Below are 21,124 nucleotides of genomic sequence, written 5' to 3'. Positions count from 1 at the left end.
AGCTTTCATTGACCGACCCCCCTCCACCACATTTCATTCACCTTCCCCTGAGTGTGACAATTTTACCCCTCTTTCTGACCTTCCCTAGTTGTGGGACAAGGGACGGGGTGCGCGATGTCCACTAGGAGCTTTCTCTTTACAGGACTCACAGAGACCCGGGATTGGCCCTTTTCAAAGCCCTGTGCACTTGAACTCTTGCTTAGACAATACATTTCAGTTTTCCAGGCTGCCTGGTTTCCCTATATGGAGGCAGTTGAGGGGCTTTGCTCTTGAGAAAGGAAAAAAAAAAATTCTCCGTTCTTTTCCTACCCATCATATCAGGCAAACTTGTTAGTTATTAGCAGGAGTCACAATCTTGACCGCTCGGGGAACGGGTGGCTAGGATACAACAGCGCTTTCCAGGCTCATCTCCGGCCTTGGCGTTGGCGCGGGGAGTTTCTGACCGAAAGAGCCGGCTTGGGCCAGTTCCCGTGTCGCTGCCTACAGAGAGGGGAGGGTGCAAAGACGAAGGTTAGGACTAACACGTTCACCTCTAGGAGGATGGGGGAGGAAAAACTAAGAATGGAGAGCTCCCTGACTAACTCGCCGGCCACCTTTGCCCGGCTCCCAGCTTTTGCTGGGATTTCCCGAGGTTTGGCTGGGCTCGGAGAGAGGCTGGGCGCTCGTGAGGAGAGGTGTTGAAAAATTAAGATGCAGGTTAGTTAATGCATCTTGGCCACGGGCTACAGGCTCCGCCTTTGCATTAAGCGGACGCTGATTGTGCGCGTAGCGCGGCGGCGGGGAGGGCAGGCGGCCCGCGGGAGGGGACGGGTCGACGCGCTGGTTACATTGTTCTGGAGCGGGCTTGGTTCTTTGTGCCTCCTCTAGCGGCCGAGCCGCGAGGTACAGCCCTCTATTGTTCTAGGAGCACAGATACCTCCTGTGTGGGCGGCGGGAGCGAGAGAGAAAGACGCAGCAGCGGCTGCGACTGGCACACAGTTGCGCGCTTTTGTGCGCGCAGACCCAGCGCGGTGCGCGTGGCAATTGCGCAGCCCCCAGGACCTAGCCGTGGGTCCAGAGGGCCGAAGTGTCCAGGCGCCCCACTGGGGAGGACACACAGTACCCTACTGCAAGTCTGGATGGGCAGTTTCTCTTGGACTGGGGCCATCTCTCTGGATCCGCGGGCCACCGAGGGGACAATCCGTAGTGGCAGTGATTTACATTGGTGCGGAAAGTGGGATGTGCGTTGTGTGCGGCCGGCACAGTTCGGAGCTATACACAACGCGCTTCCGGAGCGGCAAGCTCAGGCTTCCTCTCCCGCTCCCTGGGGCTTTCCTCGCACCGCTGAGCCTGGCTTATGGGGTGCACTCTACCGACGCCGGACCGGGCTGGGGGCGTGTTCACCCAGGCTTGGGGAGGGGGCGTTGCCACTCTGACCGCCTCCGCCTCCGATCTCCAGGCAGTTATCGCCTCTCAGTATTGATCTGAAAAGGTAAAGAAAACTATTCCCCCAAAAGCTTCCCCAAATCAATGGACTCCCAATACTTTGGTGTGCATTTAGTAATCTTTCTCCTTTAGCTTACACTTCATTCTCCACTACAATTTTCTCTTATTTGCTCCTGGTTCCTAGGAAAGATTAAGCAGTGGATAGAGGGCAGCGGTGAGAAACTGGAGGCTTACTGACACTTCTGAACAGTGTGGTACCCCTTTGTCTTGGCCCCCCAAAACGCCCCCAGTCCCTCTCAGGTAAGCTCTAGCATCGGCTGGCTTCCTGGGCACAGGTGGCCAGAAGGAACTTGGCAGCTGGAGTAGAGGGTACATTAAAGGCAGGATGACAGCTAGTCTATTCCAGACCATCTCAGAGCACTGCCGCCCCCTCATGCCTGTCCTGCAAAGGACAGAGCTGGAGGGAAGGAAGGAAGGAAGGAAGGAACGAACGAACGAACGAACGAACGAACGAACCTTGTGCCTATGTGTGTCAGAAAGTGATATGGCACGTAATGCTTTACGTGTTAGCCCAACTCAGCCCCAAGCATTGCTGGGATAAGGGAGAGTGTGGCATACATGGGGGTCCCCAGACCCACCACCCCACCCCAGGAAAGTCAGGGTAGGGGGGCAATCCTTAGGGGCTGGCCCCGGGAAGCATGGAGGCTTTCCCGAGGAGGAGTGCTGAAGCCACCTCCACAGGAGACTGAAAGCCCCCTTCAGCGAGTGGGAAATTCCTGCTGAGGACCCCGCTTTGCTCAAGCATTCAAATGTGTGTCTGTTTTATTACCCCGAGTTGAAAAGGGACAAGAGCTTTAGCCTTTTTATCTGGCCATTTTATCAGCAACTACAAGTGTGTTGAGTGGTTATTATTACATAGGAGGCTTTTCAGTTTGGGGTCAGTAGATCAGTCTCTTCAGACACTGATGCAGAAGCTAGGACTGGTAAGTAGGTATTATGTGCTCAGGAGCGCTAGGGGACAGGAGCAAATGGAGAAGAAAAGCAGAGGCCTTCCCCACCAGGAGTATCAATCGGAATCCCTGCAGGGACGCTGTTGAGGGCCCACACGGTAGGGCTCGGGGGGTTCAACAAGCCCATGGCTCCGCAGGGCAGCTGGGCCTGACTGCCAGGCCAGGGCCTCCAACAGCCGCCTGGGCACCTCTGCTCGCCCCAACCAGGCCTCTTTTCTCTCCCTTCGTCTCCTTTTAGTTTCCCTTTCTCTTTCTCAATTTGGACCCCTCTGGGTCTTGCCAGAGGCCCAAGCAGACAGGGATCTGAAGGACCTCGGAATCAAGATGTCTGATTTGGACCCGCTCCTGCAGACCTCACCCTTAGGCGCCCCAGAAGCAGGTCCTTCCTCTCCTCCCCCACTTGCCTCCCCCAGGTCTCTCTCCTCTGCGCCCCCTGCTTGGGTGTATCCACAGCTCAGGGTGGCATTTCAAAGGGTCAGGGACAAGACGTCGGGGAAACCCAGATCGCCCCAGCACTAGATTTCAGAGAAACGGACCCCAAGAGCACGATTTCGTTGGGAAAGGGTGGCCAAGGCAGCAAGGAGTTGCAACCGCGCATTCGGCGGCTCTCAGCGCGCGCTCCCGCAGGGCAGTTTGTATTTCCCGGCACCAGGCGGGCGAGGACAAACTCCCGCGAGTTTAAACACTAACACTCCCCGACTTTGAGCCCAAGAAGCCTCTGAACCAAGCACGGACGCGAGAAAGGAGGGACTGAAAAAAAAAACCCAGGCAAAACCCGGACGGGCGGCTCACGGAGGAAAATCAGGGCCTCCGTGGCGGGAGTGGTTCCCTCCAGCGCCCAGCAGCCAGAGCGGAGCCTCTGACGGTATCGCCTGCCACGGTTTGCGCCTCCCGTGACCCGGGCTCCCGGGGCGGCCTGCTGGGAACCTGCCACGTGTCCCGGCCGTGGACAGACATACGGCCCTCTTCAGACAGCAACTCCCAGCGGCCAGTCTGGAGGCAACTGTTCAGACAGCCGTGGCCTTTCACCAACCTGCCAAGAGGTTGCCTGGGCCACCTGACGCCCGCGGCGGCAGAGCCTGCCCGGGACGGTGCGCAGCGGCTCCTGCCAGGGGCACCACAGGCCTGCGTTTCTCCTTCGGCACCAGGAAAGTCGTGGGCTACGCTGGCCGACTGGCATCTTTCCAAGCGGAGAGGCGGGGACCTCATTGTCGGAACTTCACACCCACCGCCCCTCCCGCCGGTCCGGCTCCAGGCCCAGCTCAGCCCCTGTCTCCCCGCAGTTTAGGGCGGGATCCGAGCCCCAGAGACCGAACGCAACCCACGTCCGTACCGAACACGAGATACTTTCGCCTGCTGGCTGGTCGGATTAATAATTGAAAAGCTCGCTACTGTCCTTGTTTGGTCAAGTCCCGGGTGCCTGGAAAACACCTTCCTAACACGCATCAGGGTGAGCGGGAGCGGGCGGAGAAGACAGAACGCAAGGAAAGGTGGTGAAGCCGAGCGCGAGAAGTAGCCCAGGCCGCCAGGCGCCCTCGACGCGAGCGGCTGTGCATTTATTTTTATTCCAGGCTTTCCACCGTGTGGTTATGTCACTTTTTCAAACAAATGTGTATATGGAGGGAGATCGATGCTGATAATGTTTAGAAGATTAAAAGAGCATTAATGCTGGCAACAATAACGTAAACGTGTGGACCCAGATCTCATTGATCTGGAACCTGATCCGGCGCGTTTCCAGTAAGCCCGACGGCGCGCCCTTCCCAGCAGAGCGCTCGCCAGCGCCCCCGCTCCCCAGCGCCCCGTCTCCCCGGCGTTCCCGCCGCGCCGCTTTGCCTGCTCCCGGCGGGCCCACCGGTCAAACCGCGGATTCTCCCCGCGCGGCCCCGGCCGGCCCCTTCCTAAGGCTTTCTCGGGTAGCAGAGCTGCTAGCCATCTCCGTGGTCCCCGCGCGCGCGCGCGCACCGCGTCCTGCGTTCCCCGCGGAGGGCTCTGCGGCGGGCTGAGTCCGCGAAACCGCGAAGGGCTGCACCGCGCGGCGCCGGAGTCCTCCCAGCTCTCTCGTTCTCGGGGGACCGTCGCTCCCGGGTCCCCATGGTCCTCGTCTGGTCAAACAGGGCCCGGGGCAACTTTCCTCCTTCTAAACCGTCCAGGAAATTTGACCCACCTTTCGATATGCGGGAACGACCAAACCCAACTTGGAAACATCTCTCAAGTTGCCATGATAACCGCGCAGCTTCCGGACCCTCGGATCCCCTCGAATCTTTCCTTGTTTTCATTAAAAGGAATCATTCACACGAAAGTGTTCGCATTCACCGACTTTCTACACTGAGGCATTAGGTGGGCAATTAAATGCCGCCCCAGTGACAAAGGCCTGGGCTTCATCCCTCAGAACGGTCTGCTCTGGGCTAATTGGGTCAACCAGGGAAGAATCTTGTTTCCTATAGGGGCTGGGGTGGGAAGGTAAGAAAATCAGACTGGGGAACCCCACCCCACCCCTTCCCACCTGCTGGAGAGAACTTATGCTCTGAGACCCTGGATGGGAGGTTTTCTCTGAAGCATCTGCATTGACTGGAAAAGAAAGGACTCTTCAGCTCTTCCTTCCTTCCCCTGGGGGAGAAGTCCACACCATGCCCCCAGTGGCTCCCCTTGCCAAATGGTGGCTTATTCTTCCAGAAGGAACAATAAGGTGAATTTTACTGAAAAGCATGAAAGAGCTGGAGTGGTAGTGGGGGTGGGATGGGAATTAAATTGTTCTGGCTTTTTGAAATTCTAAATCTTCCAACTGGTGAAAACTAAGCATTTCCTTCAAGAGGAGGTCTCAATCTGGAAGGAAAGAAGTGTTTTCCTTCCTTCTCCAAGAATAAAATGAGAAAAAGGAAGAAGAGAAAGAAGAAAAATCTTTCATGGTTCTGCTTCGAGGTGTGCCAAAGGGTGAACTGGTATTTCTTTCTGTCATTCCCAGAGATGGGGTTCATCTTCCCACCAGTGGACTTATTTTTCTTTAAGATTTTTTTATTTATTCATTCGAGACACAGAGATACAGAGAGAGAGAGAGAGAGAACATGAGCAGGGGGAGAAGCAGAGGGAGGGGGAGAAGCAGGCTTCCCGCTGAGCAAGGAGCCCGATGCGGGGCTTGATCCCAGGACCCTGGGATCATGACCTGAGCCAAAGGCAGACGCCCAACCATCTGAGCCACCCAGATGCCCCCCCACCAGTGGACTTCTTAAAGAAGAGATCTTTGGTACAGCTTGATTTCAATTCAGAATATGCCCAACTGCCCTCCTGAAAACTACAGTTACCTGGGTCAGGTGATCAGATAAGAGAAACCAAGGAGAGTGGGTGGTGTCCTTCAGGTCAGGAAGACAACTGCCCCCCCTCCCCCACCCCCTCCCCCAAGAGCTCCTAGGTTCTGGGAGGGGTGAGTGAGCTGAGACTCTCCTCCATACCCATCTTAGAATCCCAAAATAGGGCAGGGATTCTGGTGAATGGTGAGGGTAGGGCAGAGGAGAAACTGACTCCCCAGATTTTGTATCCAAGAGGAGAAATGTTTTACTTCCTTCTAGAGCCAGGTCTAGAGGTAACAGGGCTTTGGGCAGGTTTACCTTCCCAAGCTCCAAACCTGAACCCTGAGGGAAGGAGAGCCTGCCTCTCCTTCTGTCTTCACCTCTTGGTTTTCTGGTCTTTAGTATCTGTTTCTAAAGGAATATCAGAGGAAAGAGGCTGAAGGAAGAAAGTACTGAGCCCCACCACACTACAGCTGGTGGCTGATGTTGGCAGAAACTGTTTTCAGGAAGAGTGGTATCATGTAGGGGCATCCCTGGAGGAATGAAAACCTCAAAGGAGAAGGAGAGAGATTTAATTTCTGGGTTCTTGCCAAAGGAAGGGAAATGAGAAAGGAATAAATAGAAATAATTGCCTGGATAAAGGGCTCTGGGGAAAAGGGTGAGTATACAGGCACCCTGGGCCTTAAACTTTATCTACAGACTCTCTGCATTACCCTCACCCCTGACCATCTCAGAAACACTTTTTTTTTTTTTTTTTTTCTTCCCTGACCTGGGGAAAGCCACTTTCACCAGGGGATACTTTTCTTGGTGGGGAGAGAACATTATGAAGAAGTCTAACGGGATCATTTAGGCTATCATGTACAGAGCCTGCTCGAGACGGGCTGGAGGCCCATCAGCAACCCTCTTCACCCACTCTGTCCCCCCACCCCACTTCATTGCCTTTGGGAAAGGCTTTTTGTTTTCCAAGTCTCACTCAAGGCAACAACTCTGGAAAATGTGCATAGGTTCTTGTAGGTGCAGGGAGAGGGGAGGAAGGGAAACTTATTGGGTAATTCAGCCCATCTGGTGCCTGACAAGGTGCAGGATGGGCAAAGCACTAAGGCAGGCTGTTGACATGCATATAGAGTTAGTCTTACTTGGGGAGCAGGATTCCTAGAAGTTGTGCACATTTTTTATGAAAAGTGTCCCCACACAAATTGCCCCAGAGGGAAGGGAGGCTCTGCATTCCACCTTAGTGCCTCTGTCGCCATTCGAAGATCCATTACTCTTCTGTAGAATGCAGACTTTGTTTGGGTTGGAAGCACACCTCCAATGTAATTTAATCATCAGACTTTGGTTCGTGTAATCAAATATACATATACTTTCTCCTGCAGGAAGAAAAATAATTTCTCTGTAACTGGTATTGACTTGAAGTCATGTAATCTCTGGAAAGCATCACATTTTTAAAGGGAAAGGTAAAATTAAGAGGAAAAGAACCCACAGGTTTAGTGGTTTGCCTTGCGATTGCTAAGAGAGCCAGTTACCACCTAAGAAAGGCCTGCTCCAATTTTAGATATTTCATTCCTGCCTCCTCTGTATAGTTAACCTCGCAAATCTATACAGGGAGGAAACAACGTTGACTGGCTCACCAGACTGGCTTTGTCTTTGGGTTGAGACATCCTTGGAGGGACCTATTTGGTGTTCCACAGGCAGCAGCATCAGGACCTCAGTGGGCCAACAAGCCCCTTCTTTAACAGTGATTGGTAGCTATTGGCAGCTCACTCCCTACTCTACCCGCAGGGCCTTGAGCGTGAAGCTTTGCCTTAGAGCATCCTCCTGGAGCAAGCCCCGACTCCCCACCCCCAGGGCGAGGCTCTGGGCTTTACCCAAGTTGAGTCTGTTAGGGAATCTGTTGTAAACACAGATCCATTGATTTGCATTTGTCAGAGTGTAAAGTTAAACCAGTGAAAAGAGAAGCCCTTACCCTTTTATGCAGGGCCAGGGAAACCTTTCATATTGATCCTATTGATCCAACCTTTCCCTTTAAGGAAACCACATAGTTAAAGACCCTCGTTCAATAGATTTACCCTTCGTGCTTGTGATATTCCTTTAAGTGTTCTCATCTAGGATAGCTGGGCATTAAGCCCACACTCCAAACCAAACAAAAATGAAAAGGGGGGTAGGAGGGGAGGGGTCAGGAGGCAGAATTGTGGGAAGTGAAATTGAATCAAACTGAAATGTGTAATGACTCGGTTGGAGATGTTTTTCTCATTCTACGATGACACAGGGTTAAGAACAAAATAGATGTATTTAGCATCTCTCTCTCTCTCCTTTTTTTTTACAAAAGAAAATCTGTTTATATCCGAGAGTAGCAAAGTCTCAGGAACATCATTTTCTACTATAAAATTATTTCAATCAAGCCACTAGCTTGGTTCATTCAAGCTGGTACTTAAAAGCAGTTAATACTTCCATAAAAATTATTTTGGTTCATTTGTGGCAAATCAGGAATAGACTAGAACTGTCCCCAGAAATGCAACATTTTGTATATATATTTGAGCATGGACACGGAAGTCATTCCAGAAGAGAGGGGGCCTGGAGTTTTGTGTTCTGATGGAAGTAGGTAGAAACCAGGCCAACAGAAAGGACAACTTTTTTTAATTATTTATTTAAAGAGCAGTATAGATGGAATAGGAATTGCTAAATATTCCTCAGTATCCCTCATGTTTGCAGATATGAAAATGAAAGTCCTCTTTGTTTCCAGAATTGTTGGCATTATCTATTTCATTCCTTCCTTGACCCTTTTTGTTCTGTAAATAACATCCATTTGTGATTTTTTTCAACATGGTACATGCATTATTCCTAATTGGCTATCTCTTGGGTTATGTTCGGACATTCATGTTTGTTTTCTGTGATTGAAAAATATTAATGATTCCTTAGGTGAGCTAATGTATTTATCTGCTGAGTGAGTTCAAAGGGCAGAGTTCAGCTATGGTTCAGGTTAATTGAACAGGAAGCAGTGAGCTCTCCAGGCTATGTTGAGCAAGGGTCCAGTCCCTTAAAATATCACACTCAGCAAACACACAATTTCACTGTCCTCATCCTGGAGTCTGATGTAAGAGGCTCAGATCAACTTGGATTGCCTGTTTAAAAACCCAAAGCAAAGCACAGCAACTGCAACAAAACCCTCACAGTCCCCCTCGGGGAAGAAGAGTTTTCTCATTGGCTAATTGCTTTATTGGTAGCACTGACCTGCAGAGCAGCTGCGGGGGCCTGGATGAAGGCTTAGGTCTCATAATAATGTGCTCCATTAGAACAGGGCAAGGCATTTTTTGTTTACTCAATTGGAGCTCCCTGCAAAGTGCCATTAACCCCAGCCCAATCGTGTGTGTGCTGCAAAAGCCAAAGGTCACACCAGTCAGGCTGTAGGCATAGCCAGCTCTGCCCTGGTGGGAGGCAGGGGGCATTCTGCTGGCATTGCCCTCCCCAAGCTTGGCCCAGTGCTGTAGGCCCCTTCAGGGCTTTGACCTGCAAGCAGCAAGCAGTTGCACAATTTGTTTACATTTCCCAATTGCTGAATCATGTTATTGATGATTAAACAGTTCTGATCTGAGCACCATCAATCACCCCAGGAAAAAAAAAAAAATCCTCCCACTAGCCCTCTCTTTTCTATTTATGTTTTGTTCATTGTGCATTACAGTAAGTAGAATTGTGCAAATGGTGCTTATTAGCAGGAATATAGTCTGGATAAGTGCTTGGATCAAGAGGAAAACAGACCTGCAAACATGGCTGGGGTGCGGTGGGGAGTTGTTTAGGTTTGAGGTGGAGCCCCAGCATAGTCAGGGCTTCTGTGGAGAGCACCTTGAGCTAGAGTGCCACCTGCCGGGAGTCTTCTAACTGCAATAAGCCTTGCACCTCCCACGAGGCCCAAGCCCCTTCCTTTACTTTGCTCCTAGTATGCGTCCCCAGCCCCCAGTCTTCAGGCCACTACCCACATTTTCTTGAGGGACTTTTTCCTTGTCCTTTGGGACTCTAGCCTCTGCCTCTCCGAATTCATCGGCAAAGAGAAATCAGTGGGTCTGCTGTGATGGGTGAGGTGATTTGCCCACCCTGCATGTTGAGGCAATAGTCTCCTCCTGCTTGGGAGAGGAGGGGTGGAGAAAGCAAAAAATATCTGTGGGAGAGAAGAAGAATGGCTGTGTGTGTAGGAGAAACGGCTCAGTTGATGGTGCCAGTGAGAGCTGTGAGGGCTGTAAGGTGTTCTGCAAAGGTAACATATTGTACAAAGGAGAGGGGGTGGGAGAGAATTAGTATTGGCAAGGGAGGACATCAGGAAAGAGATATGCCAAATCAGCGAGCCAGCGGTGGGCCCTGCGAAATCCCCCGGGACGAGAAAAAGGGAACCAGCCGGTTTGCAATTGCAAAGAAGTGAGCCAGTGAGCTAGATTTGGAGCCAAACTGTGGAGCTGGCTGTAGCTCTGTGGGCGGCAGCTGTTTCCAGACTCGCCTCACATCGATCTCGGCCCCGAGCCCCTGGCTGCCTAGCCCCCGTGGGTGGGTTGCTGCTCCGCGCTCAACCGCGGGCTTCAGCACCACGAACAGCGCCACGGAGCGCCCCAGAGCCTACGCGCTTGGACTGCGGTCTGAGCTAGTTTCCATCTCAACCCAGAGAAGGAAGATGGGCCCTCTCCTTGGGTTAAATCTGGGCAGGACCCTGATCAGTAGCTCCAGCTCTCTAGATCTCAGAGCCCCAGACATAACAGGGCCTCAGATTTTCTCTGGCGCCCCATGGCTTCGGTTCTCTGTGTGAGGTCAACGATAATAGAGGGAGAGGAGGCGATGCCGAGTGAGAGGACAAAAGATGCTAAACGACCCTTTCCTTCAGAAAAGGAAGAGCATTACCTCTGTTGGGGGGCTGAGGGATTAAACTGTTTTACTCCACTTTACTGTCTCGTGCAGATGCTGGTTGCCACTCTCAACACGATATTTTAGATTTGGATTTCCTTTCAAGGTTTACAGCCTGCTTCCCCCAACCTCACCCCACCTACATGCTGATTTTTGAAAACGTAGTTTTCATTATATTAAACAATATTCTCACACTGTATCAGCAGTAATGTTGCAGGGAGAGCCAACTAAGGGACATTACTACCTCCAATAAATCTTGAAGCTAGGTTTGATTTCTTGAGAGTCATCTTTGATGGGCTCTCTTTTAGAACCTCTGCACCACTTCTGCAGGTCAAGGGTTGAGTCACTTCCTTCAGGCCACACAGTGGAGTCAGACAGGCCTAGCCAGGGTGAGAGCTAACATTAGGCACAGACCCCTGACTCTGGCCATTTTTAGTCAGTTGCTCTGCTTCATTTGTGTTTTTATTCCAGAGAAAAGAGACAGGTGGGTTCTTTTGGTGTGCACAACTCATATCTCTTTGGGTTTCTAGTAAAATGGCCCTTGACTTCCCAAAGCTAATAAGGGACTTTATTTATTGTATTTTAGAAAGGGGGAAGGGGCAGAGGAGGAGGGAAAGGGAGAGATTCTCAAGTAGACTCCAGGCTGAGCATGGATCCTGTTGCAGGGCTCGATCCCACAACCCTGAGATCATGACCTGAGCCAAAAAGAAGAGCCAGACATTCAACCAACTGAGCCACCCAGGAGCCCCTCTCAAAGCTAATTAGTATGTAAAACTTTTGCTTAATTTCAAGGAATTTTAGTTCAAGCCTAATTTATTGCTAAAGTGGTTCTCAGGGAGATAGGGCACAGGAACAGACAAGTGTGTCCACTTTAAAAAGAAAGTCAAGAATATGATAGATGAGATGGTCTTCCCTGTGACAATTCATCTTTAAATTCCAAGTGGCTCTTGGATGAAAAGAAGGAAAATACAGCCCAAAACAAAACAAATGTGAGAGGGCATTCACTGCGAATATTAAAAAAATAATTCTCTTTGTCTAAATGCCTAAAATTTTGCCCTAGAAATGAGCAGGAACATATTTAAATCAGATCTAAGAACTGGTTTTAAATCTATTTGATAAACACTGAGTAAAGCAGTTTCTTCAAGCTATATAATCTTTGAATTTGCAGACATGCATTTCTTAGTAGTTGTTGGGTTACACCATCAAAACCTTTCCCAGTAAAACACGTATTTGACGGTAAGCAAAGCCTTTCTTAAGTCTATTTTATATTTATCAGTGCATCTTATTAAAATAAGGCAGTACAAAAAAAAATAAGGCAGTACACTCTGCAAGGGCTTGTACTTAAATGCATCTCTTTTCTAGTGAATTGTGTGCTTTTCAAAAGTTATTTCAACAAGACTGCAATATGAACAGGACTTCTCTTAGTCTTCTTTGATTCCAAATACTAAAAAATGGGTGGAGTAAAGAACTTCTTGCTTTTCCTAAACAGTATGACAGATTCCCAAATCTAAGAGATTTTTTTTTTTAAATCTTGGATTCAGTTGTCTCCGAATGTACACCAGAGTTCACTTCAGTTCATGTACAAGGCACAAGAGTGGACTCTTTATTCATCTCAATGTACAACCTTTCTTCCTTTCTCTTTCATTCTTCTGAAAAGGAAGAATCTGCTTTTCTGATGAAGGCCAGTTTCTCAACCTGATTCTGGGCCCTTGCCTCTCCTGCCTTCTCAGGACCCCAGCCTTCCCTGTGCTTTTAACCTCTCCATCTCCATTACCTTTTTCCCATCCACATTTTTATGCTCCAGTTTCTCTTATCTTTTTTTTAAAAAATGCACCCCCCAACACCTGTTCTAACTTCATCTCTTCCCTCTCTTCACTTCTGGAGTTGCCTTAACTCTGTGCCTGTTTCTTACTTTCCCCTTCAGACCCAGCCCTCTGCAGGTCCTGTTTACTAAACCAGCTCTTACCGGTGTCACTGTTGAGGTTTTTGTAGGCAAATCCAATGGATGCTTCTCGGTTCTTATTTCTCATCTCCTCAGCATTTGACACACCGCTGACCACCCGCACCTTGAAACCCCTTCTTCTCTTGACTTCTGAAGTAATAGTATACTCTCTTCTTCTTTTGTTAGTATTCTGGCCACTCCTCGTCAGTCTCCTTTCTAGGCTCCTCTTGCTTTGTCCATCTAGCTCAGCATTCTGGCCGAGGCTATTTAATTTTTATGCTCAGCATACTCACCCTGGAAGATCTCATCCATTTGGTTACCATCTCTCTATGCTGAGGACTTCTTGGTCTCTCCCCAGCCCTGATGTCTCTCCTCATTCCAGGTTCTTATTTCCTTCCTCATCTGAACATCTTTGCCTGAATGCCCTCAAATTTGGTTTACCTCAAAGTGAACTCATGTTCTTGCTTCACTCTGATCCCCTCACCACTACCACCATATGTGAGGCTCTTTTTTTATTCCCTCTCTCTTTCAGTAATACCCCTTCATACACACCGTAAGCTGGGAAATCAATTCAGACTCTTTCCTTTTCCTCTTTCTCCTTGAGTCAACCATACTAGCCATATGGATTTTACCTCCTAAATATCTGTCTATGTCTCTCCATTCCTTGTACTGCTGCCCTAGTTGGAGCCATCCCAACTTCAACAGCCTCCTGACTGGTCTCCCTACCTCCAGTCTTGACTTCTCCTATCCATTTTCCAATTAAGCCAGAGTGATTTTTCCGGAACCCAAATATCACATTACACCATTATTTAAAACTCTCTGTTAGCTTCCTGTGACCAATGGATGAAGGTCCAGACCCCTAAGCAGTGTGTGCCAGTCTGTATGGATTGACCCCTGCTCACGTTCGCCTCATCTCACATCGCTACCCCTTCCCTTTGCTCCAGCCATGCTGTACCCCTGCCAGCTCACCAAATACATCAGGCTGTTCATTTAGCCCAGAACGCTTTTTTCCTCATTCAACTAACTTGAACTCAATTTCAGATCTTGGCGTAGATGTCCTTGCCTCTAGGAAGTCTTCTCTAGTCTCCTAAATTGGGATGCCCTTGGACAACCCCTCCCATTGCATATAGAACATAAACAGGTATCACCTGCTAATTTGTCAGTATCTTCCTGCCAAAGATTCTAAGTTCCACAAGAGCAAAGTTTGGATATATTATACAATAGGCAGCCAATAAGTATCTGTGAATAAATTAATAAATACTTCTCTTTTGTATGACACTGTTTCTTCCTATTTTACTTCCCCAAGTTAGTAGATGGCATTTTTAAAACAATTTTTTTAGATTTTATTTATTTATTTGTTAGAGAGAGCGCGCACAAGCAGGGGGAGTGTCAGGCAGAGGGAGAAGCAGGCTCCTCGCTGAGCAAGGAGCCCGATGTGGGACTCAATCCTCATGACCTAAGCTGAAGGCAGACGCTTAGTGACTGAGCCACCCAGGTGTCCCAAGTAGATGGCATTTGAAAAAGAATCATCAGTGTTGGTGCATCATTTTGGGGCAGTATTTCATATTTCACAATATCAAGTTCTCATCAATGTCATTTTCCTCCTAAGCTAAGATACTGTAGATATGTGTGAGTTTTAAAGGGAATCTTGAAGTGGGGTTAAATCTTATCCAAAGCTTCAGATTATCATCAATGAGGTGAAGGAGGTAAAATGACAATGACTAGACACTAGAATAGGAACCCATTTTACCAGTTGACACTAGTCCCCCAAGGTAACCTGCTCCAATCAGGTAGTCTTCCTTGCTATTCTGCTCATACATTGTCTTCTTTGCCATGACCATGTCTTTTTGTACACTCTTTCCCCCTACCCAGAATGCCTTATTTCCTGTCTCTCTCTAGATCCCTTCTTGGCCACCTGAGTTCTTCCTTCTTTGGATGTTCCCATCCTACTCTAACCCATTCTTTTCTCTTTCTTTCTTGAACTCTGGCTGCAATCCTCCATTCCAAACTACAGAGCAGCTTCTTAGCTGTGGTCTTACACCACTCTCTAGACCTCTCCTATGTCTCCCTACAACTCTGGAGAGGAGCTATTATAATATTATATATTATATCCCACAGCTCCTGGTCCACAGCTGACCCCATAGTAGGCAGTTTTTTCAAGTGAGACCTTTGATGGACTCCTGCCTGTCTTTATGGATTCCCCCTAATTTCACTCTTGCAAGGAATAGGTGCATGTTGACTTATATCTGGCATTCTTTTCTAGGCTCTGCTCTTCAAAAAGGAATATTCTTTTCTATACATGTTTTGGTCGTTGACAGAAATTCTTGCTTACATACCCAAAAATAGATTCCTATGTCAACCTGAAATGAGAGAGAAGCTTAATATGGAGAAAACAGTGCTCTTGATGGTCAGATAATAACAAAGGCTGTTGTACTTCACACAAAGACGAACATTTTAGACCACTGATGCCTGCAAACACATCAGCGAATCAGAGGGACTGGTGTCCTCCTTTAAGTCATTTTAGTTACCAGTAAACTAAATTTGCGTTTAAATGGCCATTACTCCATATACTGCAAATTCTTAGATTATTGGCTTAAATTTACCTATAAAGAAAGCCAGAGGTCGACATTTTTATATTCTCAAGTTTATTCTTTTCCTTTCTCATTTCCTTATCTTCTGGCAAATGTGTACATAAACAAAATTACCTGAGATCTTTGCAACCCAGTAGTTCAAAAACTTTCGGATATACCAGTTCTGCCTATACAGTACTGAACTAAGTAGTTTAGACTGGGAAAAAATTAACTAATTTTTTTAACCTTTCATTTTACTGGATTTTTAAGATATAAGTGGGTAAATCCTCATTTACCTTTATAATATCCACATAGGATTGAACGAAAAGAGATTTTATGGTTATCTCAACTTTAGTGAGAAATTGAAACTAAGAGAATTTGCCATCCATCTTATGTGGAACTTATTTATTGCCTTGAGATGTTTTATGTTTTTTACAGTTATGTTTTGATATCCAGATTACATGAGTAACAAACTAAGAAGACCAAGCATATATAAACAGAATTTAGTGTTAACATTAAAACATCCCAGACTTTTTCTTTCCTGATGCCTTTAATTACATGCATTTTGGGGCTGCATGATAATTAGGTATTCTCAGTAAGCAATTGACTTAAGTGACTGTCATTCATGTGCCTTGCATAGACCAACCAGTTTTCCAGAGATAGGCAGGTTGAACAGAGCAGGAGGCAGCTCTGGGGCCTGTCTGAAGAGCCTCAGACCCCCCAGTAGGGGCCACCCTCTCTCTGGCTTGGACACCATGGGCTGGCACCAAAGACCACACACTGCTTTTTTCTCTTATGCCTGGGACCTCAGCCTTCTCCTCTGCCATTCACCTAAAGGAATCACGTTGGACCCAGCAGAAGCAGAACTGCTGAGCTCAGCCCTCCACGACCAGTTTTCCACCTAGTGCTTTGGACTTGGGCTTCCATAGGCAGATGCTGGAAATTCAATTAATAAGGGCCAAGTGGGGAGTAGGTAGGTGATTGGATTGGAGGGGGGAAGGGAGGAAAATCAACAGGAGAAATAGGTGGACTTTTCTGCTAAAAGCCATACCAACTCAGAAGCCCAAGTGTTCTGCCTCCTTAGAGCTCTGAAATTCCCTGGGATAGGCATATCCCTATCTGAGGTTAGGGAGGAGCCCCAAGCTAAGAAGAGTGAGAGTCAACAGCAGGTCCTGGGAACAGTATCTACACAACCCAGATCTTTCTCTCCTGGGCTGTTGGGAAGGGGTTGGAGGCACTGAAAATTCCTTTCTCACCACCCCTTCACCCAGCCGATCTTATAGAAGTAGCAGCAGGTTAGTGCGGTAGAATGAATGGTCTTTGCTTCTAATTCTGCCATTTACTAGCTCTAAACTAACTGCTCTGAGTCTCAGTTTCCTCCTTTATAAAATGGGAATAATACGTCCACCTTGGAGAACAGATGTAAGTATTAGAGATGATCTGGATAAAGTAGTTGTCAGGTAACAGGCTGCTGGGCTGTCTTCAGGACTTCCCCACAGAATCACTTACTTAGAGTGGTGACCCAACAGAGAGGTGACTTTGGATGTTAGAGAGGGGGAGAGAAAGGAAATAAATCAGATTTTACTGAAATTCTGGGCGCCTGGGTGGCTCAGATGGTTAAGCGTCTGCCTTCGGCTCAGGTCATGATCTCAGGGTCCTGGGATCGAGTCCCGCATCGGGTTCCCTGCTCAGTGCAGAGCCTGCTTCTCCCTCTCCCTCTCCCTCTGCCACTCCTTCTGCTTGTGCTCTTCTGTCTATCTCTCTGTCAAATAAATAAATAAAATCTTTAAAAAAAAAAAAAAAGATTTTACTGAAATTCTATTATATGCTATGTATCAGTTACCTATTGCTGTAATAATGCCAAGTAACAAACCATCCCCGACTCAACTTTCAACAATAAACGTTTTTTTTTCCTCACAAATTTGTGGGATTCGGTTGATCTAGGCTGGTCCCTGCTAGACTTGCTCATGCATCTTTTGTTCAGCTGGCTTTATCATGTGTCTATGGGTGGCTGTGCTCCACATGTTTCCCACACTTTTCTGGGGCCACCGTAGTGGCCTGAGCATGTCCGTTGCATGCAATGGCAAAGGGGAAAGTACAAGCAATAACATACTCTGCAACATACCATTGGTGAGAGCATGTCACATGGTTGAGCCCAGAGACAGAGTGGGAGGTGCTACAAGGTTACATGGCAAGGAGCATGGGTATAGGGAAGGGTGATTTGGAATGTTTTATTCTGCAGTCTACTTAATACCATATATTTTAGCTCACTTTTAATTTTTCAAGAAGCCATTCCTATGGTAGGGATAGGATAGGATAAGAAATTTGGCAATAAATAGAAAATAAATATGGACATATTTCAATATACTTTGTTATTTTGTATTTTATACAAGTAACAAACCTATGGCCAACTTGATGGGAGCCATATTTCTTTGTACTGTGTCTGTTTGTGGACATACCTGACCTGCTTTTCTAGATCATAGCAGGCAGGCCTCCTGAGCTTTGCTTTCCTTCGTCTTCCCTTTAGCGCTAGTGCAGGGCCTAACATGTAGTTGGCACCCAGTAAATACAGAGTGCCAAATGATCCCCAGGGTCACACAGCTCTAGTATCCTAATAGGAGGTTCCCTCCAGCTGACCACATGCAGCTCTACATGTATTTCTAAATAAGGCTTTATTTTCTATTTTTCCTTTTTTTTTTCCACTGAAATAATCACCAAATATCTGATGCCTACAGAAGTTAAGGCATTCAATTCAGATCTCTGTTATTCTGTGCCAACAAAATCCAAACAATGCAAACAATTTGCTTAGAGTTTGCCAATGAATATGGAAGCAATTTGGAGATGATATACAAAAGATCAAAAGATATGCTCATTTGTGATTCTGACAATGTCTAAGGTTTGTTTTTCTTTGTTTTGGGGGGCATTATTTTTTAAGACATAAACAATGTTAAAAATACTGGACAGTTTTAGGGCGCCTGGGTGGCTCAGTTGGTTAAGCAACTGCCTTCGGCTCAGGTCATGATCTTGGAGTCCCTGGATCGAGTCCCGCATCAGGCTCCCTGCTTGTCAGGGAGTCTGCTTCTCCCTCTGACCCTCCCCCCTCTCATGTGCTTTCTCTCTCTCTCAAATAAATAAATAAAATCTTAAAAAAAAAAATACTGGACAGTTTTGTCTTGATTCTTAATGCGGGTGTTAAGAGATGCCTTCCATTAGTGAGTATGCCCCAGATAATGTGTTTATTTGCATCTTCCTTCTTCTCTGCCTGTCCCCTAATGGTCTGGTACACAGAGGGCTACTTCAGCTGATTTATATGGATCTCAGTTGCTCTCATTTGTGCATACTTAATTCAGAGAGGTGATCCCATTGATTTCTGAGCCCCACTTTTCAAGATATTGTACTTACATAGATATCTCAGCTGCTCTAACTACATTGTCTGAAAAGGAAAACATTTTAAACCTTTGGAAGCGATTTTGACGGACATTTCATTGTGTTCTATATTACTTACCTAATTAAATTTCCTTCACATCAAGGTCTGTTTAAAATTAAATTGAGAAATATTTTTGAGTTCCATTGGGCAGATAACTTTGTTTGGCCAGATTCGTTCTGTGTACATATGAAACGGCATCCTATGAATCAATACCCAGTGCGTAGACTTCCCATAGATGTGAAAAAAATGACACCCTTATTAGGCAGATGTAGTCTCCTGTTATTATAATAAGCTGTCCCCGGTTACTGAACTTTGTAATTCCAAAATGTCCTTGCATTTTTGTGCCTGTGGTTTGGCAGGCTGATTTATTCAGAATCCTGAGCATTGTGAACAAAATTCATAACTTCTTTCATGGATTAGCTGGAGTCCGGGGACTCCTATGTATAAGCTCACACTCCAGCTCAAGGCAACTAGCTTCCTATGCAATCTTATTTGCACAGCCAAGAGGGTAGAATTCCAGACTGGGTTTGAAAGCAAATAGGGTGAGTTGTCTGAGGGTTCATCCCCAGTGGAAAAGGTGTGATTTTCAATGTTTTGTATCTTTGGAAGCAAGAAACAGGAGAAAGGCCATCTGCCTTCCACTCAGGTCATGATCCCAGGGTCCTGGCATCGAGCCCCACGTCGGGCTTCCTGCTCAGGGGAGACACTGCTCGTTCTGTCTCTCTCTCAAATAAATAAAATCTTTGAAAAAAAGTAGCCCCAAAGAACTGCTTTTTGTTGCACTGTTAATTAGCCTTTAAACATTTCAGGCTTCATTAGACTCTTTCAGGGTCTTCAGGTTTATCCTTATCTCGTCTTAGTCTATTCGGGCTGTTACAACAAAATACCACCAACAGGGTAGTTTATAAACAACAGAAATTTGTTGCTCACAGTTCTGGAGGCTGGACGTCTGAGATTGGGGGGTGGGGGGGAGTGCCAGCATGGTAGGATGAGGACCCTCCTCTGGGCCACAGACCTCTCATTGTGTCCTCATGTGGAGGAAAGGACTGGGAATCTCTCTGGAGCCTCTTTCATAAAGGCACTAACCCCGTTGGGGAGGGCTCCATCTTTATGACTTAAGCACCTCTCAAAGACCCCACCTACTAATACCATCACCTTTGGGGGTTAGGATTTCAACATATGAATTTGGGGGCCACAAATATTCAGCCCACAGCAATCTCTATGCCTCAGATTATAAGTACATCATTAGGTTACTGTGAGCCTTCAAAGAGCTAATGCATATAGATGCTTAGAACAACTAGTACATCATGAATGCTTGCTAATTCAGCTGTATCATTATTACTCTTGATTAATATCACCTTTTGTAAGTTCTCTGTATATCAGTAGGATATTTGACCTGAGTCAACAACTCTCCTGTCATTTGTGTACGTTAAGAGTGTTGCTTGGTGTGGTCATTGAGAGCATGAACTTTGGGGCTAGAGACAGATCTAATTTGTGTGCCAGCTGCACCAGTTACTAGTTAGCTATGTGACCTCAGGGGAGTAATTCACCTTAGGGAGACTCAGTTACTGTCTCTGTATTATGGGGGGGTAAGGCTGCTGTCAGACATCAGCTGGTTGGTATGTAGGCTAACCACAAATGCTTAGCGCTGCACCTGGTGTACTGAACCCTTACTTGCTCCACACAACAGATGACACCCCGTTTCACAGGGACACATCTGTTCTTCAGCATAACATCTGCATCATCTTCACTGGTGGAATCTGTGATGAGAGGGATTGCCAGACACCACACTGGTCTCAGGATACGCTCTGTTCAAACTGATCAGACGCGTAGCAGTACTGTTGACTCTCACGCCACCCCTACTCCCTCACCCCCGTGTCCTTTTAAGACTCAACAATTATGGACACTTTGCAAGCTTGTGCTTAGCACACAGAAGTCAACTATGCATGTAGTAGGTTCTCACTGAATCCTTACTAACTTATGTTGGGATAAAGTCCATTTCGGTGGGTTACATTCTGAACACAAACTCTGCATTTGATAGAATTTTATGACTTTACATGTGAAAATTGCAGCCCAGCCAACAAGGCTCAACCGTCTTATTTCCTCATCATGATCACAGGCCGGGGGTCATATCACAAAGTTATTTTCTCAGACACCCAGGTGGTTATGAGGCTAAGCGTGCTGAGAATGGTTTCTTCTTTAACATCTTTTCTGCTTTCAGTATGTCTGGACCCTGCATCCTTGTTATGTTCCCCAAATCATTCTTTGTGCATTCACTTGGGCTCTCATCTAACTCCCTGACGAGCTCCTGTTTTGGTTCACACCATCATCTTTACTCCCAAAGCCAGGAGCCTTAACAAGAAAAGAAAGAAATCTCACAGATACCCTGCTGTTGGTTTTTCTGAAGTAGCAACTTTTTTCCCTAATATAAGATTTCGAAGCCATGGGCCTCTGAATTCTCAACACACGAGTCTATTTAAACAGTCTCTAGAATCCTTTCCTGACCCCAAATTACTCCCAAGCATTAATTGTCCTGGTGGTTTCATGGCCACATTATTTCATATTCATTAGTGTTTTCACGAAAA

At 47.1% G+C, this 21,124-nt stretch overlaps 1 protein-coding gene across 1 annotated transcript in view; it reads left to right on the top strand.

Moving 5' to 3' along the window:
* The window catches only part of ONECUT2 (one cut homeobox 2), a 53,406-nt gene that overhangs the window by 1,453 nt on the left and 30,829 nt on the right, over nt 1-21,124 (top strand). The window lies entirely within an intron of this gene.

The sequence above is a fragment of the Phoca vitulina genome, unplaced genomic scaffold (assembly GCF_004348235.1).
Source record: "Phoca vitulina isolate PV1807 unplaced genomic scaffold, GSC_HSeal_1.0 scaffold27, whole genome shotgun sequence".
NCBI lineage: Eukaryota > Metazoa > Chordata > Mammalia > Carnivora > Phocidae > Phoca > Phoca vitulina.
The sequence above is the reverse complement of the archived record's forward strand: the minus strand, read 5'-3'. Positions and strand labels throughout refer to the sequence as shown.